The 16,970-nt window shown below is 50.0% G+C and overlaps 1 protein-coding gene across 2 annotated transcripts in view; it reads left to right on the forward strand.

The window, feature by feature from the left end:
• Nucleotides 1-601: 601 nt before the first annotated feature.
• PDS5B (PDS5 cohesin associated factor B) overlaps nucleotides 602-16,970 on the forward strand; it is a 130,571-nt gene continuing 114,202 nt past the window's right edge. The window contains exon 1 of one of the 2 annotated variants that reach the window (XM_054586541.1): nucleotides 602-693. The gene's annotated coding sequence lies outside the window, so the exon portion shown is untranslated. The remainder of the gene's footprint in view (nucleotides 694-16,970) is intronic. The other variant, XM_054586540.1, reaches the window with a different exon arrangement.

Below are 16,970 nucleotides of genomic sequence, written 5' to 3' on the forward strand. Positions count from 1 at the left end.
GTTGCTGTGCCCCGCCCCCCGCCTCCTGAACAGCCCTATAAAATGGGAGAGCTGTGGGATGGAGTAAAATCGTCACGCACACACAGTGTAGAAAGACTATTTTATGGCATTTTTGAGATTAGTTGGCGGCAGTTACTAAGGAGCAAAGTAAGTAGCAATTGTATTTTATTAGGACAACATCAGTACTCCATTTCAGTGTTTTTTTTTAATGCCCAACTTTCATCCAAAGAGTAAGAGATGGATGACAATTTATGTGGCTTACGGCAAAAGTCAGGAAAGCAGCAGAGGCGGGTAAAGCTTTTCCAGAGGCGGGTCTCTCGCCGACCCGGGCCACCGCAGCGGCGGCGGCGTGACCGTGTGGCTACGTGCGCGCGCGAAGGGGCGGAGCGGAGCGGGGTTGCGGGCACGCGCGCGCGCGCACGGGCGAGGCGGAGCGGAGCGCGGCGGGGCTGTCGGGTCGGCAGGGGGCGCTGCGCCCCCGCGCCGCGCTCTGCCTGCCCCCGGGTGCCGTCCGCGGCGGTTCGATTGGAGCAGCCGCCGAAGAGCGCTTGGCGCCATTTTGAAGCGGAGAGGAGGAGGAACGGCCGGGCTGGCTGCGGAAGGGGAGGGGGGGAGGAGGCGATTGGATGCGGCGGCGGCGGCGGATCCCGGAGAGCAGCGGAGTGAGAGGAGTAGCGAGTCGGGCCCCCGGAGGTAGGAAACAATTCAGTTAACGGAAAGGAAACGTCTCTCTTTTCTGGTCGCCGTGCTCCATTTTCCGGCGCCCGCCACCGCGGCTGTGTCTGGCGGAGCTCCGCGCCGCCCGTCTGCCAGTCGAGCCGAGCCTCCCGGCTTCGGAGACTGCAGCCACCGGCTGCCTGGCTGCGGCCCGGGCCGCGGGCGGCGGGGCGCGGGCCGGGGGCGTGGGCCGGGCTGCGCGGTGGGGGTGGGGAGGCCCCGCGGCCGGCGCGCGCCCTCCACGCCGCGGGCTCCGCTGCAGCCTCGGCAAATTAAACTTGCCGCCGTCGGCCCCGGCCGGGGCGCCCGCGGCGGCGAGGGCGGCGGGCGGTGACCTTGCGCGCGGGCGGGGGTCCGCGCCCGGCCGCGGGGCCGCCCCGCTGCCCCTCCCCCCGCGCCCGGGTCGGCGGCCGGCGGCTGTTTCCCCGGCGGCAGGCGGGCGGCGCGGCGCTCCTGTTGAATCCTCGCGCTGGCGGGTTTTCCCCCTTCCGGGCGAGGGGCGGGGAGCGCGGGACGCGGGGCCGGGCCGAGCCCAGCCCGGGCGGCGTGCGGGCCTCAGGCTGCCTCGCGCCCTACGCCGGGCCCCCGCGCGCCCCGCCAGCGCCGCCCAGCCTGGGCTCGGGGCGAAGAAAACGCGCCGTGCGGTGACATTTTCACGCGGCTCCTCGCCAGTGGGCGGATAAAGCGCGCTCACCGCGCCTCTTGGCGCCGGTGCTAGGGGAGCCTGAGGACCGAGTGGGGTCAAAGCCCCGCACTGGCGAGGTGTCCCGGGCGACGACGGGGTGCGCGCTCTCCTTTGGGAAGCCTTGGACTCGGAACGGCTGGGAGCACGGTGTGTGTGCTATTGTAATGAACGGTTTTGCACTCTTGGAGCGCCGTGACACTCGGAAAGTTTTTGATCGGGAGGAAAACGTTGTCGTTGTTGCGGCTGCTGCTGACTTTTGGCGCAAGAGCCGCGCTCGGGAGCGGGACAGTTACTCGGGGGCGTGAATCTGAGCCCCGAAGCGCAGCAGCTCGTCGGTGTCAGCGATGTGTGCGCCTGCGCCCCTCCGCGCCGAGCGGGCCTCCCCGCTCCCGGCCGCCCCGCGACGGTTTTAGCGTCACGACCACCTGGGAGCGGGACCCCTTTATTTTTCCTTGGAAGTACGTTCGCAGTACGTTCTTCTCACACTGTTGTTATCAAATGATGATTTGGTCACTGCCGTCCTGAACGACACTGCCCTGTTTGTTAAGTAGTTTTCGGAAACTTGGGACGTAGCCTCTAATTCCAGGCGAGGTCTGCTGTCTGGAGCGAGTTGGGAGCCTTCCGCCGCTGAAAAACCGCTACGGGGTCCACGGTGTTCATAAATGCGACGGACTGCAGAGGAATCGTGATTATTTAAAACTTGAAGGGCAACTTAATCCTTGTCCTCTATTCGTACGTGTTAAGTTCCAAGATAGAGCATTTTCTGTAGTAACTCGTGCAGTAGTCAAGTAAAATAATTAAAAATAGAAGAGTGGTATTAAGCAAAATAAGGGCCGAAAGGACGCTCCCTAGCTATGCAGTGCTTGTGTCAGGGATATGACTGTTTTTCGAGATAATAAAATGAGGGTGCCTGTGGGGTAAGCAGGTCGGGCTGTGGAGTTGTTAACCTTGTATCACTTGGTGATAGCGGAAAACTCGATTAAAATGTATGGTGTGAATAGGTAGGCGAAGGTTTCAACCAAGGGGACTTCTTGTGTTAAACGTAGATATATTCTCAAAAACAGGGTATCTTAGGTCAGAACGTTATTCCTTAAGAATAAAGGTGCAGCTTAGACTCTGCATATAGAAAAGGTGCACTTCAGATTTTCTTTGATCACTGAAGTAGCAGAGTTTTTGTTTTGTTTTGTTTTTTTGTCTTTTTTATGGTTTAATAATTGCCCTCTTCTTAGCTGGGTTTTCCTTGAAGGTATACTTTAAATGACAGCGTGGTGTTTGTGTTGGCCTTTTTTTTAAGCAGCACCTTTGTGCCCCCCTTTTTATTTTCTCCCGTTTTGTTGAGGCTGATTCTTTTTGTGTTACCTTTTTTTTTTTTTTTTAACAGCAGCTTTTGTTCATTTCAGTAGGCTTTATTTCTGTCTGGGTATGTCTGTCTTCTCCCTCCCTTTCTCCAAGAATTAGAGGAGATAATGGGACGATACTGATTCTCATCATGAAATGGATTGTACTAAGCTTATTTGATGACGTGTAGTTCTACTGAGTTGGCTGTTGGATAAAGTTATTTTAATTTTTAAATTTTATTTAAAATTGCTCTGTAGCATTAACAGTGACAAAGAGTAATATTTTGAGGGGCTAGGATTATCAATAATTTGTTAAGCCTAAAATAAAGTCATACCCGTATTAGACAGGAGGTGCCTGCTGGAGAGTGAAATGGCAGAAAGTACCCAGAGCTTTGTCAGGAGGGGAATATTTTAGGAGGTTGTGTTCTTTCTGTTGCTTTCAGAATTAGGATTGTCCTTGGCTTCCTTGGTTCTACTTTTTCTGATCTGAGTGTTCACTAGCTCACTGTGATTTGGCTTGGGTGACAAGTACTGTATTTAATTTACATTAGAAAAGAATGAATTTGTGTTTTCTTAGTGTTAGATAGCTACAAGGAAAATTAAACAAGATCTCCAATTCATTCATCATATGCATGAGAAATTAGGTTCAGTCTGTAATTTAATTGACTTACCCAGAGTCACAGTCAAATGCACGGGGTGGCGTGGGGCCTGCCCGTGGTCTGCATCGTTTTATCTGGGATTAAAGCAGCATTTCAAATTGCTGCCAAGTAGCTGCCGTTGTGCACCCCCCCCCCGCGTCCCCTCCCCCCGACTTGTTCAGCCAAGAAGTGAAGTTCTGAGGCTGCACGGGCCACCGTCTGTCCCAGGGCCTGGTTCTAATCATGTTTGTCCAGGATTCAGTCCACTAGGTTGTGTCAGAGATAATCTCTTGCATGTCTCTGTCTCCTGCAGCTGCATGCTCTTTCATTGTGTAACCTTACTTGACATGGCATTCATTTATTCTGTGTAAAATTTATAAACCAGAGTAATTTTGAAAAGGTAGTATTGGGTTTTACTTTGTTATAAGATGTATGTAGTGGTTTTTTTTTTTTTTAACTTTTAAACACAAGTTACTACACAACTCATTTGTCACTTCCAATTACAGTAGGTATTTGGTTTAAATGTCCCCATTGTAAAGATGAACCCAGTGATTTCTGTGAGACTGTTTAAGCCTGTTGAAGAAATGGCCAACGGTTTGCATTTTCTGACTCCTTGGATCTCAGCGGTCAGCTCTTCCCTCACACTGCGCTGTTATGGAGCCCCCGGTCATAACCATTTCCCCCCATGCGGGGAAAGGTTTCAAAACCCTTTCTCAATAATTAGTTCAAAATTAAGGGTAAGTTTGCTATTTTGAGACTGTAATTATTTTAATTGGCAGGGCTGATCATGTATGGTGAGAAAATCATGAAGGTTAAAACTCAGATGAGTAAAACTTAGTTGTTTAAAGTAAATCTTAAAGCCATTAATCGGAGATATTTAAAAATATCCATAGTAATTAACTGTGTTCTAATGATTAGACATTAATCGTTAGTAGTACTTAGACATACTTAATTCAGCCAAGGAGGGTGGAAGAAAGACCGAAGCAGGAAGATATTTTGAGGCATCTTTGGAAGGCCCGTGACCTAGAAGTACTCCACTAACCTCCCTCTGCTGCGGACAGGGAATGTTCTGGACAGAGTCGGTTGCAGTGAACACAGGTTAAGCTTCTGCACACGTCCAGTGCCTGGGTGAGACGCTGCCCTAGATAGGTTCTGAGTGGTGGGTGGCCACTGCCCCGGGGATGAGAGCGGAGAAAAGCCAGGGTAGGGTCCCTGCTGGTCACTGATCCAAAAAACGGGCTGCGCCGTTTTTATTTTTTGTTTTCAAATGTGGGAGAATGAGATTGACCACGGCTAGAAGTAAAACTGACGGGAGCCGGAGGAGATGGTGAAGCCACAGCCCCCTCCCTGGAGGGCGTGGTCGGCGCAGAAAGGACCCCGGTTGTAGCTCTCGGTGCAGAGACACGCCTTTTCTTTCCTGTTGGAGGGGGCTTTAGTGGCGTGGAGGGACCAGATGTATATTAAAAAATGTACCCCTGAAACTCTGTCAAGGCCTTGTAGTTAGCCTTCAGGCCCCGGGTGGGCTTGAGAGTTGGAGAACTGGGGTGAGGCTCCTCGTGAAGGTTCGCAGGAGAGTAGTTCAAGGGTTGTGTATTCCAAGTTATAGGTTGATAGGATGGTGAACTCTAATGATACAGAAAAGTAGAAATAAAAGCTATTTTTCTTCTTCCTTTAAAAGGTAACTCACTATTAACTGTTTCTGGAAAGTTTACTTTTTCAAAAAACTTTATATAAATTGTATCATATCATACTGTTTACTTTTTTTAACTGCAATTTACTATTTTTCCATAGTTAATGTCACAGCTCTTTTTATATTGGCATATATAGAGCAACATAATTTAAAAATGATTAGACTAATTTATCATATGGAAGCACTCTAATTTTTGTTCTGATTCCTCTTGAGTGATCTTTACGGTGTAACAATTTACACTAACCACCAGGATATAAGTAAGCTTCTTACATAGACACCGGATTTAACTTCATTAAACTTTATGTTCTTTGACAATTTGATATGTGAAATTTATATCTTGTTTTGGTTTTGCATTTCTTTGATTATGAGTGAGGTTGAACATTTTTAAAATATGCTTACTGGGCAGGGGAACCTTGCAGCACATACTGGGTTGGCCAAAAAGTTCGTTACGTTTTTTCTGTAAAATGAAACACGTTTTTCACTTTCGCCAAGAAGTATTGATTTGGCTATTTTGAATATGCTGGCCTTCTCCCACTTTTGGCTTCTGGTGGGTAGAGGCCAGGGGTGCTGCTAAACATCTTTCAACGCATATAGACAGCCCCACAGCAAAGAACTATTTGACCAAAGTGTCAATAGTACCAAGAAACTTCACAAACCACTTTTGATACATTTGATCAGGAACAGCATTTTCTCCATACAGTGCACAAATCCTTTTTTTGTGTTTCAGTTTTTATCTTTCACACAAAACAGTTTTGTGTTTCAGTTTTTATCTTTCTTGAAATAATAAACCATAATACACCAAAAATGCTGTGTATCTTTTTCCATCTTGAATATTAAAATAGCTGCACAAACGTTCATGAATTTTGATGTTTTTTTAAGTGCACACAGATATGACAGCTGTCATAATACAGGCTAACAGTTGTTTCAAATGAAGTTAAAGACAACTAAGCACTACTAGAGCCATCTTACGGAAAAAATGTAAGGGGACTTTTGTAAATGTAAAAAATGGGGTGGACTTTTTGCCCACCCCAATACTTCGGATGGAGTAGCTTAATTTCCTTGTGTCCCCCAAGGAGGTGGGACTCGTAGGAGGGAGCAAGAGCCTGGAGCGCACGGCGCCGGAGGGGAGCAGCGCGGTGAATGCGGAGGCTGCCGTGCTAGGCTTTGCACAACCAAGGGTCGGCGTGGGGTGTCGCAGGGCCTTACCCTGGTGTTCACAGAAGACGCGCGAAGACGGCGAGGCCGGAGAGTCCGCTGTCTCCTGCGCCATTGGGCCGGTCTCCCCGTTCCCCCTCCTGCCCTCAGCTGGCATTTCATTTTTCCAGGTACGGTCATTTGGTTTGTTCTTGCTGCCTGGCTGGGCGGCAGCCTTGGCCTTGGGATTTCGGCTCCTCTGGGGATGGGGGGCGCTTAGTCTCTCTCATCAGGGAGGCTTTTCTTCATGCCGATCCAAGGGAGTGACCCTTACTCCCAGCCGCTGGACGTCTGCCCGCTCTGAGCTTCGACTCCAGCGCTCTTCCCCAGGGGCAGAGGCCCTCGTACTGGGCGCGGCCCCTGCTTCTAGCCTCACTTAAAAAAAAAAAAAGTGAGTTTTTCTTACTAGTCTTGTGTAGTGATTGGTTTAAAGGGCTCTCTTCTGTCACTGCCCCTCCCCCCATGGTAACTCTAGGGATGCTGCTAATCAGCTTGATTGTGGCGATCTCACAATGCACGCACATATCAAAATATCAAGTTGTATACTTTAAATATACACAGTTTTTATATTTCAGAGATATGACAAAGGTGTTACAAGAGGTTCTTGCCTGCCCCCATTTGGCAGCGTCTGGAGGCACTCTGGTCGTTGGAGCGGAACCGGGGTGCGGGGCTTGGTGCCGCGGGCATCTCGTGGGCAGGAGCCAGGGATGCCGCTCAGCAGCCGGCAGCGTTTAGGAGAGGCCGCCACGGCGAGGAGGCGTCTGGCTGGGTGTCGGACATGCGCAAGCTGAGAAAGGCCCGCGGCGGCGCTGGGCTGGGAAGCCCGCCGCCAGCTGGGCGCCGCCCGCGCTGGGCCTGCGCGCTGGCCTGACGGTCGCGTTCCCACGCAACGCCCCCACGTGATCTCTTGCGCAGGACGGCGCGCTTCAAATTCCGCCCCGAGAGTTGCCTCTTCCTCTTCTGGCTCTTCGGCCGCGTCCTTCTCAGCCTCTGGCCCCTTCCCTGCGTCTGTGGCGTGGCGCAGCTAGGCCAGGGCCTCGGAGCTCGGCTCGGAGCTCGGCTCGGAGCTCAGGAGGGCACTAGCGTTTGAGGCGTGGACTGCAGAGGGAGCGTTGGAGTTGGCGGTGTGGCGCGGAGTGCCGGCCCGAGGAAGGCGGCATCGGGCGGCGGCGTGTGCTGGGTGAGCGGGGGCACCGCCCGCCTCGGCAGCGGCAGGTTCTCACCTGCCCCGCCGGGCGTCGGCCGTGACCCCCGGGCGCGCGGAGGACCCTGGCTGCCCAAGCCTCGGTGGCCTGATTTGTAAAGTGGGGGTGATAATAGATACCTGTTTGAAAGGCAGACTTATTGATATAATTCACGTACTATGATTTACTTGCTGAAAGAGTATAACCCATTGTTTTCTAGTACATTTCACAGGTTGATACAGCCATCACCACAAGCTGATAGAACAAGTTTGTCTTCCGTAAAGGAAACCCCGAACCCATTAAAATGTCTTTTCCCATCACCCCGTATTTCATTAGGTAAGCCAGGCCAAATACTGTGTGTACTTAATAAAAAAGGATTCTGACTTGGGGCAGGGAGGCTGTTGGTGGCCAAGCTCGCTCGCGTCGCCTTCGAGAAGGCAGAGGTGGTAACGGTGTGGCGCGTGGACGTCTGCCTGCTGTGCCGCGCGAGGCCTGGGGCTCCGCGTGGCGGAGACGGAGACGGAGGCCGGGCCTCCAGGAGGGGTGCGTGTCCAGGCAGGAGGGAGGCTCTGGCTTCAGAAGTGCCGGTTATAGGTCCAAACAGGGCCGGGAATAGTGCTTTCAGGGAACCGTAAACGTATTTGAAATTGAAAGTGTGACAAAGGGACATCGATCGCGTTAGGGCTGAGAGTGCGAGGACCAAGAAAAACTTCCCCCGAAGGAGGGACCGTTGCGGCCGCGCTTTCGAGGATGAAATAGGGGCACTGCGGCGTCTCTGAGCGGTGCTTTTCGAGGTAGTGGTGGTATAATCATCGGCGTCTCTCTGCTGCCTCTTGCTGCCGTCCGGCCGTGGCCCGGGTGTGGCTCATCCCCGCGCCCTTTTATAAAGTCTCTAATCTGTGGTGAACTTGGAAAGTTACCTGAGTGTATTAACTCGGCTCTTAGCGACAGCCTGATGTCTGCGAGCAAAGGGTGTGGATATGTGGCCTTATGCTGTCACTTTGAGTTGCCTTTTTAGTTTATTCTCTGGGTCAATTGGGTTTTTAGAATAAATTCTTAGATAAATTAGGCTCATCTAAACGTTTTCCTCCCCAGGGCCTCTACCGACGGCGTACGCCCCGCCTCTCCACACCGCCCCTCGTCTTTTTCTAGTGTAACGTTGGACATGGCGCCTCCGCTGCCCGTCCAGAAACTGGGCTGCCCCTCCCTGCCGTTGAGCTTTGGGCCGTGGTGAACAGCGCCCGCCCTTCTGAGTTGTAAGGGACCAGCAGATTTGTGGCCAACCAGAGCCCGGGGGCAGTCAGCTTGACCTTTCCTTCTTACATCACAGGAGCTACCACATTCTGTTGGGTAGTACAGTATTTTCAGTGTGGTTTTTTTTTTACGCTATATACACAATATTCCAAAGGTGAAAAAACAAAAAGAAGATGCAATGGAGATTCTCTCCATCTGCCTAGTTCTCAGATTCCTACAGTAGTTCACTAACATTGATTTCTTATCTGTTCTGGGATTTAAAAAACTACAACCATGTACAGCGCGTTTTATCTACCTTCTCCCTCCGCCCCCATTTTACGCTAATTCCAGAAACTGTTTGGCCCTTTTTTCACTTAACAGCATATCTTTGAGATTCTTTCCATGTCAGTACATGAAGTGCTAGTGTGCGCTCGCTCTCAACAGCTGCAGTGTGTGTTTGTCCTTACGCACGGTAGTTTAGCCCATCAATGGAAAGTTAGATTGTTTCTAGTTTTTACTTTTACAGAAATGCTGTATTAGCACCTTGCACATATGTCATTTTGTGCATATGCAGGCATGTCTGTAGGATAAATTCCTGGACATGGACTTGGTGGGTTGAAGAACTTAGCAGATATAATTTTGACACACATTCTTGAATTGTCCTTCATGGAGGTTGGAACAGTAATGTGTATATGACAATGTTTGTTTCCCTATAGCCTTGCCAGTACAGTGTATAATCATACTTTCTGGATTTTTGCCGACGTGATAGATAAAAAATGATATCACAGTGTAGTTTTAATTTGCATTTCTGTTATGAGTGAAACTGGGCATCTTTTCATATGTTTAAGAGCTATTTTTATTTATTTGTTTCTGTGAACTGCCTGATCTTAATCTTTACCCATTTTCCTGTCCATTTAGGGGACTCCTGAATTTCTGCTCCATTTGTGCCCGTGCATGGTTTGCTAAAAGTGAGCATGGCTTGCTTGTTTGGCGTCTGCCTCCTGTCAGGCGTCTGCTTCCAGTTGCGCTCTGTTAGGCTCGCACTCATACTGTTCAGACTGAGACTTCCAATCGCAAATTTTAATGTGTAATTTCCTGGCTTGCACAGCTGTGCAGTGATACTTCCCTGCCCTTAATCCAGATGGCAGTAGCGTGGTGCCTTCCAGCCTTCCTCCTCCTCCTCACGGGCTCTCTATACTCCAAACACCCTCACCTGCTCCCCGCTCCCTGCTGTGTGAGGCCCTTGTCTCTGAGTCTTTGCGTGTGTCATTTCTCTGCTTATGCTCGTCCCCATGTCCAGAGTCCTGCTTTCTACCCTGCGCCTAACGGAAAGGCTTTTCTGAAGCTGACCTCCGTCAGGCAATGTGTGGCGCCCCTTGTTCCCCACCAGACCTGCGCTGGTCCCTGGAGGGGAGACGCTGCCCTTGTGTGGTGGCCTTGGAGAGCGGGCCTCTTTTCGGCTTCCCAAGGGCACGGCCTTTCTGTTACTTTAGACCCCCAGCACAGCCCTGGGCACACCGCGGACGATATGTGTTTGCTGAGCACACGTATGCGCGCCGGTGCGCTCTGAGCGCGTGTGTCGCATGAGATGATTACCGCAGCGAGGTGCTTTGCGTGTTGGTCGCCTCCCGTAGTTAGTAGTACTTCGTGTTTGTGTGTGTGGCGAGGCCATTTAAGATTAATGCTCTCTTAGCAACTTTCAAATACGCAGTGCAGTGTTCTTACCCATGGCCACCATGCTGCACACCTGGTGCCCAGCATTTACTCACCTGACAGCTGAACGCTTGCCCTCTTTGACAGAGTCTCCCCATATCTCCCACCCCACACAGCCCTGGCAACTACTCACTTCCTCTGTGTTTGAGGTTGACTTTTTTAGATCCCACAGTGTGAGATCATACAGTGTGTGTTCTTCTCTAATTTTATTGCACTTGGCGTAAGGCCCTCAAGGTTCATTCATGTTGTCACAAACGGCTGGCTAGCATTTCACTGTAAGTGTGCATCACACATCTCCTCTCTCCATTCACCTGTTCATGGGCGGTTTGGGTATTTCCGGGTGTCGGCTCTCATGACTAATGAGGCAGTGAACATGGGGTGCAGATGTATCTAATCCCATTTTCAAATATTGGGCCCTTCAGTTCTAGTATTTTATTTGGTTCTTTTTTAAAAATCCATTTTTCTTTTTTCTTTTTTTTAAATCCTCATCCAAGGACATGCTTATATTGATTTTAGAGAGATGGGAAGGGAAGGAGAGAAACATCGATCTGTTAATTCCTATATGTGCCCTGACCGGGGATGGAACCCGCAACCTAGGCCTGTGCCCTGACCAGGAATAGAGCCCTCAACTTCCCAGTTTACGGGACAGTGCTCCAGCCAAGTGAGCCATACCAGCCGGGGCTTAAAAAACTAATTTCATTGATTTGTTGAGATTCTCCATTGTGACCATGTTTCCATTAAGTATGTGAACAGACTTATAGTATTTGCTTTAAAGTCCATGTTTGTTAATTTCTTCATCTGAATTACCTCATGGTCTTTTTCTGTCAACTGCTTTTTTTCACCCTTGACAGTAGGTCATTTTTCTGCTGCTTTTTATGTCTAGAAAGTGCTAATTGTAGAGTGTACATTATGGGTTATATATCACCTTTAAGTTTTCTTTATTTGTGGCTTATGAGTATAGTTAAATCACTGGCCAATCACCTTGAACTTGCCAAGGCTGGGTTTCAAACCCTAAGATGCATCTGCAGAATGCCCGGGTTGTTTTGGAAGAGCTTACAGCTTGGTCAGATTCAAACTCCAGGCTCATGGCTCCTTTGCATTGGGCAACAGCTGAAATTTCTGCCAAGTCACTTAAACTTCCCAGCCGCTTTCTGCTGGGCACCTTGGAGTTTTCCCTGAGCAAATGCAGCCCAGGGGCCAGTGAACAGCTTGCAGCAGTTTCCGGGCGTTTTGGAGCCCTCCGCCCTGGTGGCTCACTCGGTTGTTGAAGTTCTCCTCTGGCTGTCCAGCCCCTCCGTGGCCGTGAGCTTCAGGGAACCTGCAGCGCTCTGCCTGGGGTCCCCTCTGGGGCTCGGGAGGGCCCGTGCGGGCCAGGGGCGTCCTGGGGCGAGCTGTGCCATGGGGACCCTGCCGGCGCGCGCCTGCCTCCGCGCCGGCAGACCTCCAGCGTCTGCCTGCTCTTGCTTGCTTTTGCCTGCGGGTCATTTTTAAAAGCGGTTTCTCCAGAGTTTATCTCTGTCATTTGTGGGAGGTTACTTTAACGAGTTGACGTAAGCTACTCTACCATTATTAGAGCTCTTCTCAGAATCATTTTCATTCTTTCCAAGCGGGGCCATTAAGCACATTGCTGACTTACCACTCTGTTCTGGGGTCACATGCTTTTAGAATGAGATAGACATTCTCTGTGGCTTCAGAGCTTCAGTCACACACACCTGGTGTAAATAGGTGATTATTTAGTGAAAACCCAGGCGCCAAAGAAGGGCTACAAAGACTGGCGAAAGGGACGGTCACCTTTCGAATGCTGTTTCTTTTCCTCTTTGGGACTAGCGACCGCTAATAGACAGCAGTGGGACACCTGGTCCCAGATCATATTGGAAGATGGCTGTTTTCAACTGTCTTCGACCTTTACTTCTCTGTGGAAAAAGTACTAAAATGTGAATGTTTGTCTCAACTGCTTCTGTCTCAAAATTCAAGTTCATGATAGGGCTGTTGGACATTTATTTAACTTTAAGTGATAGCTGGACTAACTCAGGTCCAGAGGACCCTTTTCAAATTTTCTATAAAAATTAGAGTTTATGGCTCTGACTTTAGCTGAACCATTTTTTTTAAGTGTGTCCATGAGGAAACGGGGTGCGTTGATTGTAGAGATGGTGCGTACATCTTCAATTTATTGCTTGTAGTACAAGTCTAAGGTTAACAGTAAGGAAGTCTAAGCACATTTATTAAGGTGTGTTGATTTTTAATTTTTCCCTTGAAGTTGGGCAGTGCCTATTTTGTTGTAAGTAAAACTTTGTAGGGAGGTGGATTTTAACATTTGAACTCGCTGCTCAGGAAGCAGGAATGCTCTCAGAACTGAATGTCCCCCAGGTGAGCCCTGAGGCGTTTGCTGACGGAAGGGAGGTGAGGCACAGGGCGACCCTGGGAATGACATTTGACTTTCTTCTCTTTAGTTCAGAGACGGGTGCATACAGTCGCCTGTCTGCTCTCGTCTAACCCTCAATGACATTGCCATCTCTGCCAGCCAGGATTTGAAGACAAGTAAAGTTGTCGTGGTGATCGATTTTCATCCGTTGTGAGAGCTGGTTACACACTCTGGAGTCTGGTGCTGGGCTTGGAGTCCGCCAGCCGGCCGTCGGCAGGGAGGCCAGTTGGAGGCCTGTCTGACAGCGGGGAAGCGGGGGAGGGGTGGTTTACACTGGAGCCGGCAGAGATGGGAGCCCCAGGGTCAGCGGGGACCTGGTCACCCCCTCACTGCTTCCTAGCCTGCAGCTGGGACCGGCCAGCCACACAGACCCAGCCCCAGCTCTGTGCGGGAAACCCAGGCAGGAGGCGCGGCCACGCTGCTGCCCCTGCCCGGCCGAGCGGCCCGGGGTCTGCGGTGCCGCGGGCGCTGCGGCTCGCCCTGCCCCCTGCGGGCGCTGTGAGCGTCTCTGCTGCTTCGTTTCTGTCTTCTGACTCTTGTGGGAATTTCTTTCCAGGCCAGCCCTGACCCACAAGCATGCAGGGAATGGAATTTGGAGAAATGTAACTAACCTTGATGAGATGACAATAAAAGGCCATTACAGTTCATCCCTTGTCACCATGGAACCTGTAAAAACTTCTTTTAACCATAGTTATCTTATAAGTAAATAGGCAAAATTATACTTTTTTAAATAATCCTCATCTTTTAAAAAAATTTTATTTTTCATTTGAGAGACAGAAATAAAGAAACGTGGAGTTGTTGTTCCACTTATTTATACATTGACTGATTCATGTATGTGTCCTGACTGGGGATCGAACCCACAGCCTTGGTGTATCATGTGACGCTGTAACCAACTTAACTACTCGTCCAGGGCCACAAAATTACACTGTTTTTTAAAAACTGTCACTGGAAGATATGTTTATTGATTTTAGAGAGAAAAACATCGGTATTAGAGATACATCGATTGGTTGCCTCCCATATGTGCCCCGACTGGGGAACAAACTTGCCACCTAGGTGTGTACCTGCCCGGGGATTGAACCCACAGCCTTTTGGGGTACTGGGTGGCTCTCCAATCAGTGGGGCCACCGCCCAGGGCTCGAAGTTACACTTTTGATGAACAATAGCTGCAACTATCCTTTGTGTAAACATACAAACCTTCTTAACAGAGGATACAAAATTACTTTATCCATAGTTGGGTTCATTTTTCTTCTACTTAAGTCACATTTTTCTACTTAATGTTTTGTAACTTAAATACTTTGAGATTTAATATAAGATTAGCTACTATTAGACTGTAGAAATGGAGATAAAAATAAATTGGTTAATAATACATGCACAATTTTTATGTCAAAATAAGGAAGATGCACTCATTAGAATTGTCCTGTCTGCAGCTACCCGTGTGGTCGCAGCCGTCCCTGTAAGTGCCCTCTCCTGCCGTCGGTCCACACGCCCTCTGGTCCTGTCAGGCACCTCAGCCGGCTGCGCTGCCGGCCTCGCGGGTGGCCCCCACCTTCGTCCCTGAAGGGTCTGCATCGGTAGCGGCCCTGCCTGTACTGTTCGCACTGACGTGAGCCGCAGTCCCACCCAGGGAAGCCCGACGCGGCGCCCCCGTGGAACTCTGGCACGTTAGACGCGCCGCTCCTTAGCCTGGCCGGTGTAGCAGCTGCCTGGCCTCCCCTAGAGGGGGGCTCCCGGCCCTGGGTGGTTCTGGGACCCCTGCTGTGTAGAGTCCTCGCTGAGGTGGTGGGGGCGTCTCAGCCTCCAGTGTAGTGGAGCCAGCACTGCATCCGCTGGGGAAAACTCAGATTTCCCCCCAACAAACAGTGTGGGCACAGAGGCACCTGGGGCGGAGGGGGTCAGTGATGGGCAGGGCTGCGGGTCAGTGATCTGGGAAGCCAAGCACATCAGTGAGGAGAGAGGGTGAGTTAGTACAGAGGAACAGATATGTCCCACAGTGCTGGGGAGTTTAAATACTGGTGTACAGGGTATTTATTTACTTATCACCAGTATTTATTTACGTTGAAAGAATTGTAACTATATCCAGAGAAGTAAGTGCATGTAGTTTTTCTTTACTATATGATACTTAATAAGTTAATGGACCAATGGTTGTTAGTAATTGAGTTCCAGTTCTAGGTCTGCTATGTTTTTTAGATTTTTTTGTTTACTTAAAGAAGGAAACAGTTATATTTACTATTTTGAACTTTTTAATAAATTATTTTAAAGTAATATAAAACAGTATAAATGACTTCTTTCTTTTTAAGCAAAATACAGCAGTAGCATTGCACGGGATGTCCGCTCTGACGCTGGAAGTTACAGAGTGTGATTGGGGGGTGAGCTTGGACTCGGGCTGCCTGGCTCTAAGGCCCAGCTCTTCTGCCTTACCATGAATTTCATGTGGCTCTTGTTCTGTAACCCCCAACCCCAAGTCCGTGGCTTAAAACAGGTGTGTATTATTGCTCATTCATCTGTGCGTCACGTGGCTGTTTCGGGACTCCTGGGCTAGATTGGGCTCCTTTCTACTGAGGTGATTCCATCTGGGACCACTCCTGTAGGGAAGGTCATTCGGCAGCTAGGCTGGGGGCCGGCTGGTCTAGGGTGGCTTCTTAGTTCTGGCTGCTGGGTGTCTGCCTGCAGGATGGTGGAGGATGACAGAGGCACATGACTCTCCTCGTGCGTCAGGCGAGCCCGTACTTGTTCACACGGTGGTAGCAGTATTCTAAGAGAGGTAGCAGAAGCATGCAAGGTCTTTGGAGGTCTGTTTACACTTGGAACGGATACCGTGTCTCTTCTGCCGTGTTCTCCTGACCAAGGCAAGTCGGGAGGGCGGCAGGATCCGGGATGTGGGGACGTGAACTCTGCCTCTTGCTGGGAGTGAGCTTGCAGGAGTATGGGTACCAGAAGGGTGGGGAGTTGGGGTCGATTTATAATCATTCTTATCTTGCACAAGTCTCTTCATCTCCCTGAATGTGTTTCTTAACCTGTGAAAATGGTTAGGAGGGTAATGAGACAATTTTAAAGGTTAGGAAAAATAACCTATGTGAAGTGCTCAGGGTAGGTAGTGTCTTGATATATTCCAGGATGTGCTCAGTAAATGAGAACTGTTGTTATAATAATTACTCAGGTGTTTTATATTCATGACTAAATGTTCAATGGCCCGCAATACTGTCATTATTGCCTTCTGATGGCTGAGGAGACAGACTTAAGTTGCTTAAGTTACCAAGATGCCAAGGTTGGTGGTAGATCTAACATTTGAACCAAGGTTTTGTTTTTTGCTTTTTGCTTTTGAAAATCTAGTACTTACCTTTGAGAACAGTACATTGGCTAAACACATGGGCCCCGGGAACAGCTGGAGTCCCTGCTCGGCGCGCCCCCCCGCCGCCCCGCGAGCTGGTGGGCACACTGCTCAGCCTGTTCACGCAGACCCTCCAGGAAAGACCGCACTACCTGCAGGGTGGCTGGGGAGGGCTGAATGCACGAGCCCGGAGCTGCACAGGTGGTAGTTTGTTTCTCGTGTGTTTGGTGCTCCTTGGGTAGGACTCAGCTTTTGCTGTGCTTAATATATGGAAAATTTGGGGGCCTAAGTTGAGTTGTTTTTTTTTTTATTCCACAGAGGATTTGCTTTTGCATTCGCCAAGAATTGGATTTGTCGTATATTGGAGACTTTCTAGGGTCCTTGCTTAAAGGTGACTAAGGTCCAGCCTCCCTCATAGCGGGCACAGCGCTGATAGGGACGTCCGTGCTCCCGAGTTTCCCTGTGGGCACCGCTTGCTGCTCATGCCCCAGGCGGCCCTGCTCCTGTGGGAAGGGCCGGGGGTGGCGGGGGGGACCGCTCCTGTCTTGGCCGGAGCTCGGTGGTGTGATAGCCATTTTCTACAGGGTCTGTTGGGCCCTTGATGTGTCCTGTTGGAGGTGGATGTTCAGTTTTTTAAGCCGAGATTGAAAACCAGACAGTCTGACATTGCTCCTTCTGTTGCTATTTAGTTACCTCTCCCCACTGCCCTTCCTGTTTGTCATGCTTACAGGTCCCCCAAATTCTCTTGTGTTACTATTGCTACTTTTTGTATGGAAATCTCTCTATTTCATTGAGTTTACTAATTAAAATTAAATTCTTTTGTGTCTTT

The sequence above is a fragment of the Pteronotus mesoamericanus genome, unplaced genomic scaffold (genome assembly GCF_021234165.1).
Source record: "Pteronotus mesoamericanus isolate MK-2021 breed Mesoamerican mustached bat unplaced genomic scaffold, CSHL_Meso_final contig_94, whole genome shotgun sequence".
In the NCBI taxonomy this organism is placed as follows: domain Eukaryota; kingdom Metazoa; phylum Chordata; class Mammalia; order Chiroptera; family Mormoopidae; genus Pteronotus; species Pteronotus mesoamericanus.